The 18,817-nt window shown below is 35.5% G+C and overlaps 1 long non-coding RNA gene and 1 pseudogene across 1 annotated transcript in view; both read left to right on the forward strand.

Annotated features, from left to right (window-relative positions):
* Positions 1 to 18,817, forward strand: part of LOC126006085 (uncharacterized) — a 1,493,032-nt gene that overhangs the window by 854,799 nt on the left and 619,416 nt on the right. The window lies entirely within an intron of this gene.
* On the forward strand, positions 17,658 to 17,755 carry LOC126007538 (uncharacterized; annotated as a pseudogene).

Genomic DNA, 18,817 nt, shown 5'->3' on the forward strand with positions numbered 1-18,817 from the left:
AAGCAAACTATGATAACAAGAAGCAACTGACATGACTCTCAGTCCTATACTGTTAATTTAAAGGGGTTATGGTGTTTGTCTGGCAGGTGGTTTACCTCAATTTGATTTAGCACTGCATACAGTTCACCATGCCCCATTAGAAGTAATCACTGAACACAGAGATAAATACCTAAAGATAGCTGTGGCATTAACTTCCTAAAATTTTTAATTAATATAATTCCAAAGCTATCTCAAGCATGATACCTTTAACAGTAATAAATAATTTGGAAATATATTTTTGGGAGATATTTAGATTCATAAGTAATATAAAGAGGGTGACAAGTGATGATGAACAATGACTTGCAAAATATTTTGCCAGGTAGAGAAAGGTAAATAAATGAATAAAACATATGTGTATTTATACGTTTCTGATTGTGAGAGTATGAGATGACCATCCCAGCACTTCTCAGGGACTACTCTGGCTCTCTGCTCTGTCACTTCTGGAGTATTTTGGGGACTGTTTTGTGCTTGGGTTTGAATCTGATCAGCTGCATGCAAGATAATACCCTTGACTCCTTTATTATTTCTCTAATCCAGCAGAGCATGTATTTAAATACAGGCTATTTACCTGGAAGTTCACTTGTGCTTACCACATATAGGAAAGTACTTAACTATATATACATACATATATAATACATTATAGTTCATCAAATAAGACCAACTCAAAGAAAGGATTAAATATAGGAATGAACCAGCATTCATGTTAATTCCATCTCTATATTCAGAAGCTGATATAATTCTCAAGATTTTTTTATGTAGTCAAATATGAAAAATATTGTGCAATACACCCAACCATAGCTTGGAGCAGGATGATGGGTTAAATACAAAAAAGGTAAAATCCAGTTTAGTGTGTCCTTTTTCACTTGACTCCATTCAGGTTCCTATTAACATGGAGGACATTAGTGAGCATTCTGAATACTTTATGGTCTTAATATTATTCCTCTACACCTTTAAGGTGATTTTTTTTGTTGTTGTTGTTGTTACTGTTGTTTATTTGTTTTTGTTTTGGGGCACACCCAGTGACTCTCAGGGCTTAATCCTGGTTATGCTCTCAGAAATTGATCCTGGCTTGGGGGAACATATGGAAGGCCAGGGTATCGAACCTCACCTTGGTCTGTGCTAGGTCAGCCTCGTGCAAGGTAGACACCCTACCACTGTGTCACCACTGCGGCCCCTACCTTTAAGGTTTTATTTGATTTTTTTTAACCAAAAAAAAAAAATCTTACCTAGCACTGTGAAACAGTCTTGACTGACTCATAGTGGCTTCAATGGGAACAGGTTTGAATATCTCCCTCAAAGATTTCATCCAATAAAATCTCAACATTATATTTTCACATGGATATACACTCCTGTTTCATTCAGGTTTTTTGAGTGCTAATATTTGAAAACTAAATAGAAGACACCGAAAAAATATTGAGAACTTTAACAAAGTGCATAAATTTGTGGAAAACATTGTGAGCACTTTAAAAGCCTGTATGAAAGCATGTTTACATGTTGGTCTTCTTTATAAAAATAAACTTTTAAAAAAAGAGACTTAACATTTTACAAATTGGAATTATGAAACTTTTATTTTCTAATAATGCTTAGTTTTTTGTATAAATTTATTTAAGAAAGAAATGAATGCTTATTGTCTTATTATTCAACAAATATGTCATGTTATACACATAACATACTGGGTAAATTTTATAAAAATAGGAATTTACTGGAGAAAAATTATAAAGCTTCTTGGTAGTGAACTTGAAAGGAAAGTCTCTGATGAGAAAGACTATCTTTATACACAATAGAAACACAATGTTCTCAAATATTTCAGATGCTAATATGCTATTATTCCTAAAGGGAAGACTAGACAATCAGTTTTCTCTTCAGACTCTTCCTTTCTTAGAGCTGTCTTTAATTAATCTTGCTATTGTTATATTCCCTTTTAAGATTTCATTTTCTATCACTCACACTGTCACATTTCCCAGAGTAGCTCCCAGTTTGGCTACTGTTTTGTCTACATTTCCTAACTGACAAGAAACGTAGCTTTAGGCAGAACTAATCCATCAGAGTATAAGGGCAGCAGATGGTCAAAAAAAATATATATATATACACACATATATATATACATATATGTGTATATATATACACATATATATGTATACACACACACACTCACACACATTGTAGAGTAAAATGTGGCTGGAATAGATTGGATGGAGGCATCAAGGAACCATCAGTTAAAACTATTAAAAACTTGAACAGAAAGTGATGTTGGTGATATCAACAACTTCACAAAAAAAATAATAATTAATGAAAATGGGAGCTATTTCTTTGTCTAATTTATTCCTTTTTCATGGTTTCAGTTATTATGGAAATCTCAAAAATTCTAAAGACTTAATGGTGGGAATGTTATACTGGTGAAAGGGAGTGTTCTCTTTATGACTGAAACCCATCTACAATTATGTTGAATAAAGGTGCTTAAATAAAGATATTACAAAAAAGAAAAAGAGAAGGCAAAGAAAAAAGGACAAATATTGGAGCCATAAATCCAAACACCTTAGTGATTTTCTCTGCTGACTGTTGCTTTATTTATAACATGCTTCCCCAATTCTCTAGGATCATAGTCTACATCTATTATTTAAGTAGAGGACCTTCTTAAGAGAAAGAGTAATGAGAGCCATATAGCAAAAGAAATAACAGTTTGGTTCACAGAAAACTATTCAAAGACAAGGTTAAAAATGCTTTTCAGAGTAGTATAGATAAAAATGCAGAGAAGTTGAAAGGAACCAGAGTTAAATAATGAATGGACAGCATGTTGTGAGAAATACAACTTAATATTGAAAAATATTCAATAAATATATATATTTTTAAAGACATCAATTTGAAACTTAAATTTAAAAATGTGTGTTACCTGGTTCTTTGGTGGGAAAAGGTGATTCTCAGTATGTATCTACACATAAAAAAATCACAATAGCAGGTAGGTAGAAATTTTAATAAAAATGGAAATTATGACCTTACAAGTAGGAGCTATATTTCTTCCAAACAAATTTGGTATTCTTACTGAAAGGACACTAAATTGTAGTAGAAAAGCCAGAACAAAAGTGAAGAAATGTAGACTAGAATCTATTGTTTATAAGTAGTTTTAAAGAGATTTCCATGAAGTAAACATATATTCATTATTAAATATCAATATTGCAAAGAATAAAATTTAACTTGAGATGTGGAATACTGTAACCATGAGTAAATGGTTCCACAGCCTCCTGAGCTCTGATCAAGCAAGAAGCAGAGGATTAAGAGTCAAGAAAGAACTTTTTTTTTTTTTTGATTTTTGGGCCACACCCGGTAATGCTCAGGGGTTACTCCTGGCTATGTGCTCAGAAGTTGCTCCTGGCTTGGGGGACCATATGGGACACCGGGGGATCGAACCGCGGTCCGTCCAAGGCTAGCACAGGCAAGGCAGGCACCTTACCTTTAGCGCCACCGCCCGGCCCCTCAAGAAAGAACTTTTATGGCAAAGGTTAGAAGACACTCTCATGTTTCAAAACAACCACATTGTTGTCACAGAAAAGAATTTTTTTTTTTTTTTTTGGTTTTTGGGTCTCACCCGGCAGTTGCTCAGGAGTTACTCCTGGCTCCATGCTCAGAAGTTGCTCTTAGCAAGCACAGGGGACCATATGGGACGCCGGGATTCAAACCGATGACCTTCTGCATGAGAGGCAAATGCCTTACCTCCATGCTATCTCTCCGGCCCCACAGAAAAGAATTTTTATACAGAAAGAAGGAAGAAGTGTGGGCTGCAGCTTGGTCAGAATGAACAATTAACACTCCCATCCCATGGGCTGGTTTCTCTGAGGTGCATTTTATCTTATCCATAAGCCTAAATGATCTGCTGGGCCGTGGATGAAATGGGAATATGCTGTTCTTATGCTTAGGCTTTTGCAGAAAAAATAAACAGAGGATAAATAGTCCTTATTTTTTTAAGCTCCAAGGGAAAGCTAGTCACCCTTGTATAATACTTATCTTTGGCCAAGCTTCAATGCCACATTACTTTAGTATTGTAGATTTATGTCTACATGTTTATCAAGTTAAAATAGAAAAGAAAATGTATTAAAGTTTTTAAAATTCAGGATCCAAAGAGATAGTGCATCAGGTAAGAAGATTCCCTTGTATATGTCTGACTAGTTTTGTTTTTTTTTCCCCCAGGCACCCAATATTGCCCCTGAACCCCACCTCCCACCGTTCCCAGGAGTGATCTTTGAGTGTAGAATCAGAAGAAAGTCCTGAAAGCCACCAAGAGTAAGTTCTGAAAGCCACCAAATACAACCCAAAACAACAATTACCAAAGATTTGGAAAACAACTTTGACATAAATCAAAGATCCACTATTCTAATTATACTGTTGATTTTGAATAGAGAATGCTTGAATATTAATATATGATTAAACCTGACAAAAATTTTATGTATCAGTGATGAATAAAACAATTGTGAAATTAAAATGAAAGAATTATAATATATCAAAATTAATGATAAATTTGATAATGACTCATATCTAAAGAGCTCATTTTACCAATCAATAGGTAAATATCTGATCACAAACTCAGATTAAAAGAAAATAAAATTTTTCATCATGTGCATTTATTCATATGAACTACTCGTGAAGGGGCCGAAGCAGTGGTACAGCTGTAGGTTGTTTGTCTTGCACATAGCTGACCTGGGACAGACTATGGTTCTATCCCTGGGTGTCCCATGTAGTCCCTCAAGCAAAGAGCAATTTCTGCAAAGCCAGGAGTGACCCTGAGTGTCACCGGATGTGCTCCCCCCAAAATAAACAAAATTAAACAAAACCCCAACTATTCATGAAGTCAAAACAGAGTTTTCTTAACTTTTTAATAGACTTCAATTTGAGCAGTTGGAGGTTTACAGTAAATGGAGCAGAAAGAACAGAGATTTGAACACACACACAGATCTGGCCTCAACCTTTATCAACCTTCTTTACCAGAGTAGTCCACTTAGTAAAACTGATGATCCTACATTCACAACTTTATAGTTGACATCATTAGGATTTATTCTTAATGTTTGGACACACCTGACAATGGCATGTTTTTCCATGTTAGTGTCAAACAGTCAATGATCCTCTATATTATACCTATTCATCATTAGTGATTGATGAATAGTTTTTGCAGTGGATGAAATCAACATGTGGTAAATGGATAATTCCAGGATTCCTTCCAGGACTGCTCAGGGAACCATAAAGTATCAGCAAAATATACATATTTCTCATATAAACCTTTCTGAGAATTTTATGCCCTTTAGCTTTTTCTTCAACTTCAAAGCAATTTTGAGTGAGAATGCAGATGTCATATCTTTATGAACACTGTTATGTTGACAACTATTTCACAAATTTAAAAAAATGTTAAAATAATGGGAAATTTTTTTCCTTTCAGACTGAGAGTCTGAAATTTGCTGGAATTCTTTACTCACTCATAAATCTATGAATTTTGTTTAATTTTTTTGTTACACATCATGTAAATCCTGACTACATGTTAGATTGAATCAAGCACTATGAAATCACATAATATTGCCCCTTTACTTACAGCCAAATTTATTCTGTAAGACAATTCAAGTACTACCAACTTTTGAATGATTAATCTTTTTACTTTCTCTTTTATTGTTCTTTTATAATGATTATTACATGCCAGTTTGTGAAACTGTGATTTGTTTGTATGTCAGTTCCTCCGGTTTTGAGAAGTATCTCTGCAAACAGAAATCTACTTGAGATGCTTGTGTAATAAAAAAAATTAAGGAATAAAGCATTTTCAAGTAAGGATCTGATATAGATTGTCAAAAGTTCAGAAAATATCAGCAAACGTGTTTGTTTTCTAGTTATAAAGATGTTTATCTCTATGAAGAAATTATAACTGTTACAACTTCTCATGACTTATCCACCAACCTGCTTGCTTCTATTAAAAGAGTTTCCGGGTTTCAATATCAATTTAAATACTTTGTGTATTATGAATTCTTTGTATTGTTTTCAATAGTATGCAGTTCTTTGTGTGAAATTTAAAGTCGTCCCTTTATTCTCATTTTTAAATGATTTTTATTGTGATCAAAGTGAATTATGAAATTTTCACAGTAATATTTAAGGTAAATAGTGACAATGAATCAGGGCTATTCCCACCACCAATGTTATCCTCCCTCCACCCCTGTTCCCAGCATACATCCCATATCTTCCTCATTTGCTCCCCCGACTGCCAGTGTAAATGCTTTCTTCTGTTTAGCTTGTTGTACATTGAGTATAGATTCTGTTATCATTGACTTTGGGTTTGTAGTTTGAGTCTGATCATCTTTTATTTTCACTCAATATTCTTATGATTGTTTGTTCCTGGTACCCTCCAATTCCCCCCCCTTCAATTCATTATGCAAAACAAGATGCTTCAAGTTATAGGTTCTGTTGAAAAAAAGAAAACTAGGAGGATTTCTTTTAGAGGTTATAAATATCAATTTAAAAGAAGAAAAGGAAAAAAAGAAGAAAAACAAAACAAAAGAAGAAAAAATCCCAGAAACTACAAAGTACCCAACTACTAAAATCAACCACCATGAGAACAAAAGAAAATTAAAAAAGAATTTAATAAAAAAGAAAATATAAAGAAAAAATAGAAAATAGAAGAAAAATAAAAAAAGGAGAAAAAGAACACAAAAGTGAAGGAAGGAAGGCTAGTGTGGCAAGGTTTTGTGCTTTTTTATAGTATCAACTTGCTCCAAGGTAGGTTCATGTGACACCCTGAAAAAGAGCAAAAACTGGCAGGTTTCCCTACCTCAACACCTAAAAGTGAGATGAAATCAGAAGATGTTCCATATCACTTTGATTTTGTCCTAGGATCTGTGCATAAACCAAGATCTCTAATTACAGAAGACTGTCTACTCTATGACTAACATGAATGAGTAGAACTTTTCCTGGAATCATAAGAAAGAACTTGAAGTTAGAAAACTAGCATGCCTGAGTCTGTCGTCAGTCTTATGACAGTATGCTTCAGTATCTCATAAGTTTAGGGAATTTCCTTTCTAATTTCCCCAACATTTATTACACATATGCAAAAACAAACAAACCAAAACAAAGGGAAAAATTCCTGCCACATTTTCCTTCCCTTTTTCTTTTTAATTTTATTTAGAACTTCTAGATAGAAGCTCATGCTTTTTTTGTAGAACCTTGGAACATTAATCACTTGGTTTTGTCTCATATTTCTATGTCTTCCTACGACTTAATAAAAGAAAAGAAAAAAATAAAGTGGATGAGTATCAAGGGTCAAGTGATCTCAGGTATACTGAATGGAAAAAAAATGTCAGAGCTAAATATCCAAGGCAAAGTCAATGAAAATAGAATCAAGAGACTCGGACTATACCAAGCTAAACACAAAATGGACCTGTTATACTGGTAGAACAGGGGACTAAGGGTGGAGGAATGGGATACATGCTGCAAACTCTGGTGAAGGGAAGTCAACACTGGTGGTGGGAATGGCCCAAATTCACTGTTACTATATGCCTGAAATGCAATTATGAAAGACTTTTCATTCATAATGTTCTCAATAAAAATAATTAAAATAAAAACAGAAACATACAAAGGCTTTAAATTCTTACAAGAGTGATTACCAGGAAGAAAAGAGCCAGAGGTAGATAAATCAGATAAAAAACATCAAATCTACAGTGATGCTTGGAAACTGGAATTTGGTAGGATTATAACATATGTGGTTATCATACACCTATCATATTGTAACATATGTGATATTATACACCTATCACGTTAACTAATGTGCTTTCAATAAATATCTTGAAAATGTGGCCTCACTGGGTTATATGTACATTATTTTTCTGTCACTTATAGCTGAGGAACTTGGGCAGATGGCATAACTTCTTTGTGCCTTTGTGTCTTCACAGTAATCCTAACAGCACTAATGGATTCAAATAAGTTGATACGTATTTGAAAGCTTCAAAGTAGGGATTGTCTATATAGCACAATAGTAGGGCTTTTGCCTTGCCTGTGGTCAACCGAAATTTGAATCTTGGCACCATGAGTGCCACAAGTAATCCCTAACCACAGAGCAAAAGATAAGCCCTAAGTAAAACAAAACCCACAAAATCAAAAAAGGTTAGAAGTGTGGCTGGTACAGAGGAAAGCCAATGAAAGTTATCTGTCAAATATTATTTATAATGTGATGGTGACTATATTTACTATCTCAGCATTTTTAGTGAGAGGATCTATCATATTTTTTTCATTTCTCAGATTATGATAATAATATACTGATCAAACTCTTCTTCAAACCAGAAATATATGCTAAGTTTAAGTAGAAACTGAAGATATTTAAATCTATGTATGGCACATAATATTTATCTAATATTTATAGTTTCTTATGACATATTTCACTTTCCACAAACATATTTTAAAAGAGAAAATTTTCATTAAATAAAATTAAATGTATGAAGAACTACAGGATACTGCATCAGATTTTATGGCTTTATCTTGTTGTATATCAGAGTACTTTACAGGTGTAAAATCACATTTACTAGGAGAACTCACTAACCTAACAAACAGTAAGCAGCTGTAGCTACTAGCTCAGATAAGCAAAAAATCCAAAATGGAGCAAGGAAAACCTCTTCCACAAGTGGTGTTGGCACAACTGGCTAGCCACTTGCAAAAAAGCAAACTCAGATCCCAATCTAACACCATGCACAAAGAGATTAAAGATGTTGATAGCAGGTCAGTAACCATAAGGTATATAGAACAACACATAGATAAAGCACTCAATGACATTGAGGATAAAGGCAACTTCAAGAATGAAACAGCACTCTCCAAACAAGTGGAAGCACAGATAAACAGAGGGGAATAGATTAAGATTAAGATTAATAGATTATGTCCTTTGAGGTGCAAAAGCTTCTCAGCTTGATATATTCTCATCTGTTAATCTCTGCTTTCACTTGTTTGGAGAGTGCCATTTCCTCCTTGAAGATGCCCTGAGTCTCAATGTCATGGAGTGTTTTACCTACGTGTTGTTCTATATACCGTATGGTATCAGATCTGATATTAAGGTGTTTAATCCATTTTGATTTTACCTTCATACATGATGTTAGCTGGGGATCTAATTTCAATTTTTTGCAAGTGGCTAGCCAGTTGTGCCAAGACCACTTGTTCTATTTTTTAAGATTTATTGCCTTTTATCAAAAATTAGGTGATTGTATGTCTGGGGAACATTCTCTGAGTACTCAGGTCTATTCCACTGATCTGAGGGTCTGTCTTTATTCCAATACCATGCTGTTTTGATAACTATAGCTTTGTAATACAGTTTAAGGTTGGGGAAAGTTATGCCTCCATATTCTTTTTCTCAATGATTGCTTTACCTATTCGAGGTTGTTTATTATTCCAAATGAATTTCAACAGTGTTTGATCCACTTCTTTGAAGAATGTCCTGGATATATTTAGAGACATTGCATTAAATCTGTACAATCCTTTGGGGAGTATTACTATTTTAATGATGTTAATCCTGCCAATCCATGAGCAGGGTATGTGTTTCCATTTCCGTGTGTCCTCTCTTATTTCTTGGAGCAGGGGTTTATAGTTTTCTTTGTATAGGTCCTTCAAGTAGACTCCAAGATATTTGAGTTTGTGTGGCGCTAATGTGAATGGGGTTGTTTCCTTAATGTCCATTTCTTCCCTGTTATTATTGATGTATAAAAAGCCATTGATATTTATGTGTTAATGTTGTAGCCTGCGACATTGCTATATGAGTCTATTGTTTCTAGAAGCTTTTTGGGACATAGTGCCCAGGATACAAGAGCCATGCACTGAGTGGGAGAAACTATTCACCCAATAACCATCAGATAAGGGGCTAATATCCAAAATATACAAGGCACTGACAGAACTTTACAAGAAAAAAAAAACATCTTATCCCATCAAGAAATGGAGAGAAGAAATGAACAATTTGATAAAGAAGAAATACAAATGGCCAAAAGGCACATGAAAAAATGCTCCACATCACTAATCATCAGGGAGATGCAAATCAAAACAACTATGAGGTACCATTTCACACCACAGAGATTGGCACACATTACAAAGAACGAGAACAAGCAGTGTTGGCAGGGATGTGGAGAGAAAGGAACTCTTATTCACTGCTGGCGGGAATGTCGTCTAGTCCAACTTTTATGGAAAGCGATATAGAGATTTCTCCAAAAACTGGCAATTGAGCTCCCATATGATCCAGCTATACCGCTCCTAGGAATATACCCTAGAAACACAAAAGTACAATACAAAAATCCCTTCCTTACACCTATATTCATTGCAGCAGTATTCACTATAGCAAGACTCTGGAAACAAGCAAGATGCCCCTCAACAGATGAATGACTAAAGAAACTATGGTACATATACACAATGGAATATTATGCAGCCGTCAGAAGAGATGAAGTCATGAAATTTTCTGTGTACATGGATGTACACAGAATCAACTTAATATATTCCCATCTGTTAATCTCTGCTTTCACTTGCTTGGAGAGTGCAGTTTCCTCCTTGAAGATGCCTGTAGTCTCAATGTCCTGGAGAGTTTTGCCTATGTGTTGTTCTATATATCTTATGGTTTGGGGTCTGATATCGAGGTCTTTAATCCATTTGGATTTTACCTTCGTACATGATGTTAGCTGGGGGTCTAAGTTCAATTTTTTGCAAGTGGCTAGCCAGTTGTGCCAACACCACTTGTTGAAGAGGCTTTCCTTGCTCCATTTAGGATTTCCTGCTCCTTTATCAAAAATTAGGTGATTGTATGTCTGGGGAACATTTTCTGAGTATTCAAGCCTATTCCACTGATCTGAGGGTCTGTCCTTATTCCAATACCATGCTGTTTTGATGACTATTGCTTTGTAGTAAAGTTTAAAGTTGGGGAAAGTAATTCCTCCCATATTCTTTTTCCCAATGATTGCTTTAGCTATTCTAGGGTGTTTATTGTTCCAAACAAATTTCAAAAGTGCCTGATCCACTTCTTTGATTCGTAGCTCTTTCTACAGTAATTTTTTTTTTTGTTTTTCGGGCCACACCCGTTTGATGCTCAGGGGTTATTCCTGGCTAAGTGCTCAGTAATTGCCCTGGCTTGGGGGGACCATATGGGACGCCGGGGAACCGAACCAGGTCCTTCCTTGGCTAGCGCTTGCAAGGCAGACACCTTATCTCTAGCGCCACCTTGCCGGCCCTAATATATAATCACTACCACGAAAGGACTCGAACCCTCAATCTTCTGATCTGGAATCAGACGCCTTATCCATTAGACCATGCTCTACAGTACATATTTAAGAAACATTTACTTATTTTCTAAAGAAAACAGCCTCTTGTCATAATGTAATAAATTAATGAAAATAGATCTCATTAATAACAATTTTCAGAAAATTGTTTGCCTCTTCTATACTATTAAAAATCACATTCTTTATTTCTGAATTGAAAAGCAAAGTAAATAGAGATTCTTACAAGTTTTACCTTTTATATATAAAGGACCTAAGATGAATGATGGTTCTGCATGCTAATTATTACTCAATGGAAGCAAAAATAGAACTTTTTGACATATTAAGCTATAAAATCATACTTAATATTTAAAATAAATCTCTAACCAAATTAAGTTAAAAGAACTGAATATTTCTTTTTATAACCTAAGTGTATGCACTGACCATCAGCCTTTTAAAAATCATTGAACTCTTTGGGGCTTGAAGGAGAGAAATAATTAGTTGAGAAATATAAGAATTGGGTGAACAAAGCAAGTATTTGCCATGGCTATTCAATCATAATTACATAATCCATGAAAAAGACTAGTTCCATCTTTTTTTTTTTTTTTTTTTTTTTTGGTTTTTGGGCCACACCCGGTAACGCTCAGGGGTTACTCCTGGCTATGTGCTCAGAAGTTGCTCCTGGCTTGGGGGACCATATGGGATGCCGGGGGATCGAACCGCGGTCCGTCCAAGGCTAGCGCAGGCAAGGCAGGCACCTTACCTCCAGCGCCACCGCCTGGCCCCACTAGTTCCATCTTAATGGCAAAATACTCACAAGTTTCTTTAAACTAGGAACTATTTTAAAGTATAGTGTAAAAACTTTATTTTGAAATATAACATTGATAGGTTTATTTATTTTTGACTTTTCATGATCCCATAACTATCTCATTTCTCAAAGGCTAGTATACCAGCCTGCATAGTTATATTTCTCGTTATGTATTCTATAATCACATTTGATAGTTTGTATATGTGATATTTTGTATATGTTAAGAGCATATATGAGTCTTTAAACTTCACCACTGGGATATACATGAAACAAAAACACTTTTCTCTATCTGCAGATCTTTATGTATTTTGGTGGTTTAAGTTTGAACGCAAGTTATGACATGAATATTCACCAAGATAATATTATGACATTCATCAGCTATACTTCCCTCACACTTAATCCCAGGATACCCAGAAAATCATTATTAATTGAATATATAGCTGTTAATTGTTTGTAAAATGCAACACTATAAACAAGTAAATATGATAAATACTACAGACTATAAAATGGAAGGATAGTTGCACGTTTTCTATAGTAAAAATACTACTACTCTTATTGATAATAATTTATAATATTAATGCTCATCATTAAAACATATTTAAGAGATTAATTCTATCCAACAGAAGATCCAATGACAAAATATCACCATCCTGGTTTTGATAACAATACTGAAACTAGAGACATGAATTTATTGACCAAGTCACATAGATAGAAGGAAGAGGTCAGATGAGAAACCTGACAGGTTGACAAAGGTCTTTGCTCTGAAATGCTATACTTGAAACATTCATTTTGTTTGCTAAAAATAAGTCTAATTTGAGGTATAAAATGAGCACAATACCTTGAAGCTGGAAGGCTGATAGAAAAGTATTGGCTTAAGTTGAAACCACTTTAGATCATCATTTTAGATAAATGCAAAGTGAACAAGCTGAAAAATAAACATTAATTGCAGTAAAATACGATTTAGTAGCATTACTCACCTGAAAATATGACCCATAACTTAATATGCTAAAATCTGGATGGATATTATAGTAATTTATAAAACACTATGTTTTCTCTGTTTACAGAAGCCCTATCTTTATATTTGCATTAAGATCATTTTAAAATTAATTGTAAATGACCTTCAAAACTTCCAAATCTCATTAATGTGTCTTGATGATTTTCTTTATGTTTCCACATAATTTAATAAACCTTTAAGATAACCTATGTATTAACTGAATAGCCCATTATAAAAATAAACGAGTTTGAATATATATTAACTGATGATTAAGCATTATTTTATTAAACAAAAAAATGACAGAAATAATCTTATTAGGAAATCATTGCACAAGGGAAGAATTCAGAGGAACTATAGCAATATTGAATTATTTTAATTAGAGCTTTCTATTGTGAAATATTAATTTTTTATTATTAATGAGTCACTCATTATCATGGTGAATAGTTTGCTCACATATCATCACCTTTAGTAACGTACAGATTTGAAGCATTGACGAGCATTCTGTGTGAGTTATATTGAAGCCAATACATGTGCATTATCAAACAGATGCCATCCAGCATCAAATATTATAATACTGATCAAATTCCTATATCTTATTAAATAGATTTAAATAACTCTGACTACCCTTTCCATAGAGCTACCATTTTTGCTTCTATTCAGCAGAACTATTTGGTACCTCTAGCTCCTCTCAAAAGGGATTTTGATTTCAACTTCAGTCAATAGGTTGTGGTGAATGGTCATCCAGAATTTATCTCTCATCCCAAAAATTTGGCGGAGAGCATTTAATCTCATTATTGTCAAGGTTCCCTCTTAGTGACTCCCAATTCCAATCCTAAAGAAAACTCCCAAGTCTAGGAACTTTGGCAAGGAACTGATAGAGAGCTTCTGACTTCTGACCTGTTTACTGTGCAGTGACCACATTATATTCCTTCACATTTATTTGGACTAAAATGAATTATCCTTTCTGCTGTGTATTAACAGCAAAATATAGCCTTGATTTTACTCCCTTTACCTGGATAATTTCAGCACCAAATTAAAGACAACAGTTTTTTCTCTGTGTTTTTTTTTAATATAATTTTTATTTTGATCATAGTGTCTTACATATTGTTGACAATAACATTTTAGGTACATATTTACATAAAATCAGGGGGGATTCCCATCCCCAAATTGCCCTCCCTACCCCTCCGTTTTTGTCCTACCTCCCATTTCCTCTTCCCTCACCCCCAGGGCGGCTAGAATATGTGGTCCCCTCTGTATCCAACCCACTACTTAGTAGTCTTGCACCTGTTTGGTCTTGATGCCTCCCTTACCTCCCCCTCTAACTGTAGGCAGGACTAGCTAGTTCAAGTTGCGTGGTTTTGCCTGAAGAAAAGACAGCCAACTCCCCTGCGGACTCATGCTGCGAGGCCCTCCCTACCAACTCCCCCTAACGTGAACTGTTTTTGAAACCGGACCTAGGTCCAAAAGTATCCCCAATGCAAGAACTCTTCCAAGACCTCCCTGCCGCAAATTTTTACCAACCTGAAGAAGGTCAGGGGGTGTGATAGGAAGATGCCTGGGAACCCACACATCACAAGAAAAACCCAAAAGACAATGGGGAAAAACTGTACTTCCAACATAGGCATAAGACCTGTAATACACCACCTCGTTACCTTCTCTCCCCCAAATGTAAGGTGTTGGTGTGATTGGGGGTGGCCAGAGGGGATAACAGACACAGGTCACATATCCAAAAATGATAAAAAAAATAATAATAAAATAAAATAAAATAAATAAAAATGTATGTGCTCGCAAATGTATATATAGGACCAACATTTAAGAAAAAATAAATAAATAAATTTAAGAGAGAAAAAGAAAAAAAAAAGAACTAAAATGAGTTAGCGAAGTTTTTAAAGGACCAAAGTGGTGCAAAAGACTACCTTACATTTGGGGGAGAGCAGATAACGAGGTTATCCCCTCTGGCCACCCCCAATCACACCGACAATACAACGTAGCTCCACCTCCCCCTGCAAAGACACACTAAATAATGGGGGAAATCTTACATATAAAAAAGAGCTCTTATCTACTAGAGATAGGAACTCATAGTTGTTTACAATACAGGGGGATCTCCTACCTTGAAAATATGTCATGTGGAATCACTTAGATCTCAGATGATTAGATGCCATTCATCCAGCCTTGAACCCTGGATCCCAGGCATAGAATCGGCACAGCTCTTCACAACAGCTGCAGGAAACAAACTCCATCCGGGACAGCCTTAATACTGCGGGGTCAACAACAAGGGCCAGCTCTAACATGATATCCTGACAAAGAGGAAAATGTGAACAACTTGACCTTAGAGCAGATTAGCCTACCTTACCAGCTAACGACAAGACAAAACCAGAAGACTCGGCACCCTTTGGTAGGTCCAAAAGCCAAGATCGTGACTTACAGATGACTGGCTACTAGAACCATGACCAGACAGTATACATCTTGGGACCAATAAAAAAGCCCTAGTTTAGGGATTGAACTATGACTTGCACAATATGCATGATCCCCAGTCCCAAAGGTCTGACAGAGACAACTGCAACAGAATGGGCCTTCTGGAAGCACAAAGAAAGACGCTAACCTAGGTGCCATCCTAGGTTCAGTGCAAAGACCAAGGTCACCAACCACAGAAGATGGACTAAAACGACACTGAGGTAACAGAACCTCTAGAACCACAAAGGCTGACTTCACCATAAGTTCTCTGTGTTTTTAATTTGCTCTTACAGTTTCTGCTTCTGGGAATCAAAAGGGTTTGGCCAGGATGCAGATTTAGGGCTATTGAAATTGAGAATTGCATCTTTGTAGTCTTAGCTCTCTCCTTCATTTTGACTTCATAAACAATAAAACCCCAGAATGGGAACTTGACAGAATTCATAGAAAATTTCTGTTTCTCACTAATTCCTTATTTTACATCTAAGGCTAACTTGCCAGGAGCTGCTTTGAGATGTTCTTTTCCAGATTACCTAAATCATTCTAAACAAACAACAAAAACAACAACACTGATTTTATTGTAATTTTTATTTCAAGTAACATGCCAACAACTCTAAAGAGGATAAGCAATAAAAAGAATTCTTATATAATCAGTAATCTAAGAAAAGGCAGTTTGAATTTTATCTAATACCCAAAAATTAGGTCAGAGAAACAGCATAGAGGTTTAGACACTTATATGTATGGCCAGGCCCAGACCTAATTTTTTTTGGTCCACACATGACAATGTTCAGGGTTTACTCCTACTTCTGCACAAAGTAACTAATTCTGACATGCTCAGAGCACCATATGGTATTATGAGGATCAAATCTGGGTCTGTTGTGTACAAGTTTAATGCCCTAGCCTAATATCACTCCAGCCCCAGCCCCTTAGCTCCAGTTTCTATATCTATCACTACATATATTCCCCTGACCATCTCTCCCTGAGACAAAAATAATGACTTTTAGAATAATTGTACTAATTAAATTAAATAAGCAAGGAAGCAAAAAAGTAATTATCAGATAGTTTTGTTCATGTGCAGAAACTGAATTAACAGGTCAAATGAACTGTCAAGAAACAATGAAATAAGCTTAGACTCAGTGAAAACTTTGGTAATTACTGAAAGGAAAACTATGGGAGGATTGAGGAAAGGGAGCTTTTGGTGGTGGGATAGCATTGAAACTTTAGGGAGGAGATAATGGTGACAATAACATAATACAGAACTAAAAAGTTAGGTTCTTGGAATTCTATAGTAAACCAGTTAAGGAATTATGATAGGTTAATAAAAATATTAAAAAGGTATACTTGAAAACAATTTTTAAACTAATTGCAATATATGAATATAGAGCAGAGATGGGTACAGAGAGCAACTGATGTTTCATAAGAATTCTAATGGATCATCAGAAGATTAAGGTCAAATCAAAAACATTAAGAATGAAAGTCAGGGGCCAGAGAAATAGCATGGAGGTAAGGCATTTGCCTTTCATGCAGAAGGTCATCAGTTTGAATCCTGGTGTCCAATATGGTCCTCCGTGCCCGCCAGGAGCAATTTCTGAGCCTGGAGCCAGGAAGAACCCCTGAGCACTGCCGTGTGTGACCCAAAAACCACACATACACAAAAAAGAATGAAAGTCACAGAATAAAAATATTTTTTTTTTTTTGTGGTTTTTGGGTCACACCCGGCAGTGCTCAGGGGTTATTCCTGGCTCCGTGCTCAGAAATTGCTCCTGGCAGGCACGGGGGACCATATGGGACGCCGGGATTCGAACCGATGACCTTCTGCATGAAAGGCAAACGCCTTACCTCCATGCTATCTCTCCGGCCCCGAATAAAAATATTTTAGGAAAACATTTGAAAAGGAATTAAAGCCAAAGTACATGATAAGTGCTTAAAAACCTGAGGATAAAAAAAGTACTTGTGCAATACCATGCTCAGGCATGATCCTTATAACTCATTTTCTCTCTGATAACTTTGCCATATTTGACTAAATGGTATGAGTAATTTTCAGCTGAACATATATAGAATATATATTAGCTCAATATGTATATATATATATATATACACTGAAAGTAAAGATGTGATGCAGGAACCATCACAAAAATTTTGCAGTAATGTACTAAAATTGGAACGATGCAGAGAAGATTAGCATGATCCCGGTGCAAGGATGAAACACAAATCCGTGAAGCGTTCCATATTTAAAATATTGTTTTTTGAAATTTCATAATCAAAAAGTGTGACCCTTAGTGTAAACATGTGTGGAAACCACTGTGTTCAGAGAGCACTAATAAGCATGCAAACATCAAACTCAGGTGTAACATGATGTCAAATTATTGCAACAAAGAAGAAAAGATGAGGAAGAATAGCTTTTTTTTTTTTTTTTTTTTGCTTTTTGGGCCACACCTGGTGATACTCAGGGTTTATCCTGGCTATGCACTCAGAAATCGCAACTAGTTTGGGGGACCATATGGGACATGGGGGGATCGAACTGCAGTCCATCCTAGACTAGCGCCCAAAAGGCAGACACCTTACTGCTTGCACAACAGTTCTAGCCTAAGATAGTAAACTTTAGATATCTATTGTTAAAAGAAATAATCTACTTTGAAAAGACTATACACTATAGGATTCAATTTAAAAGGCATTCTGGAAAGATCAAAAGTAAGGAAAGTAAAAGCCGTTGGATGCTTTGGGTTAGAATAAGTAAGGCAGCATTAAGAATTTCAGGCACAGGAGAGCTCTCCAGGTGGAATCACTCTTTTGTGTAATACTTTAATTGTGGATATATGATATGGAATTGCCATGACCCACAGAATTTCATAGCCTGCAGTATACCTTAATGTAAATAAGCCTTTTAATAACTTCAAGTTCATGGGACTGCACAAAGGAACAGAAGAGATAAATTCACTGGATAGCATCAAAGAGCAAAACGTTATAGAAGTTGGGGCCAGAGCCATAGCACAGCAGAAGGGCATTTGCCTTCCACACAGCAGACCCAAAACAGACCCGGGTTTGATTCCCATCATCTCATATGGTCCCCTGAACCTTTCAGGGGTGATTTCTGAGTGTAGATCTAGGAGTAACCTATGTGCACTGCTGAGGGTGTGGCCCAAAACAAAACAAAATGTTGTATAAGTAATTGTAGAAGAGTTTAAATGTGATCTAAAATAATTTTTTTGTGAAATAATTTATAAAAATACTTTCACAAAACAGTATATGTTGGTGATTCTAAAGGTGATTACATAAATACTGTACATGAACAAATTA

Source organism: Suncus etruscus, chromosome 4 (genome assembly GCF_024139225.1).
Source record: "Suncus etruscus isolate mSunEtr1 chromosome 4, mSunEtr1.pri.cur, whole genome shotgun sequence".
NCBI lineage: Eukaryota > Metazoa > Chordata > Mammalia > Eulipotyphla > Soricidae > Suncus > Suncus etruscus.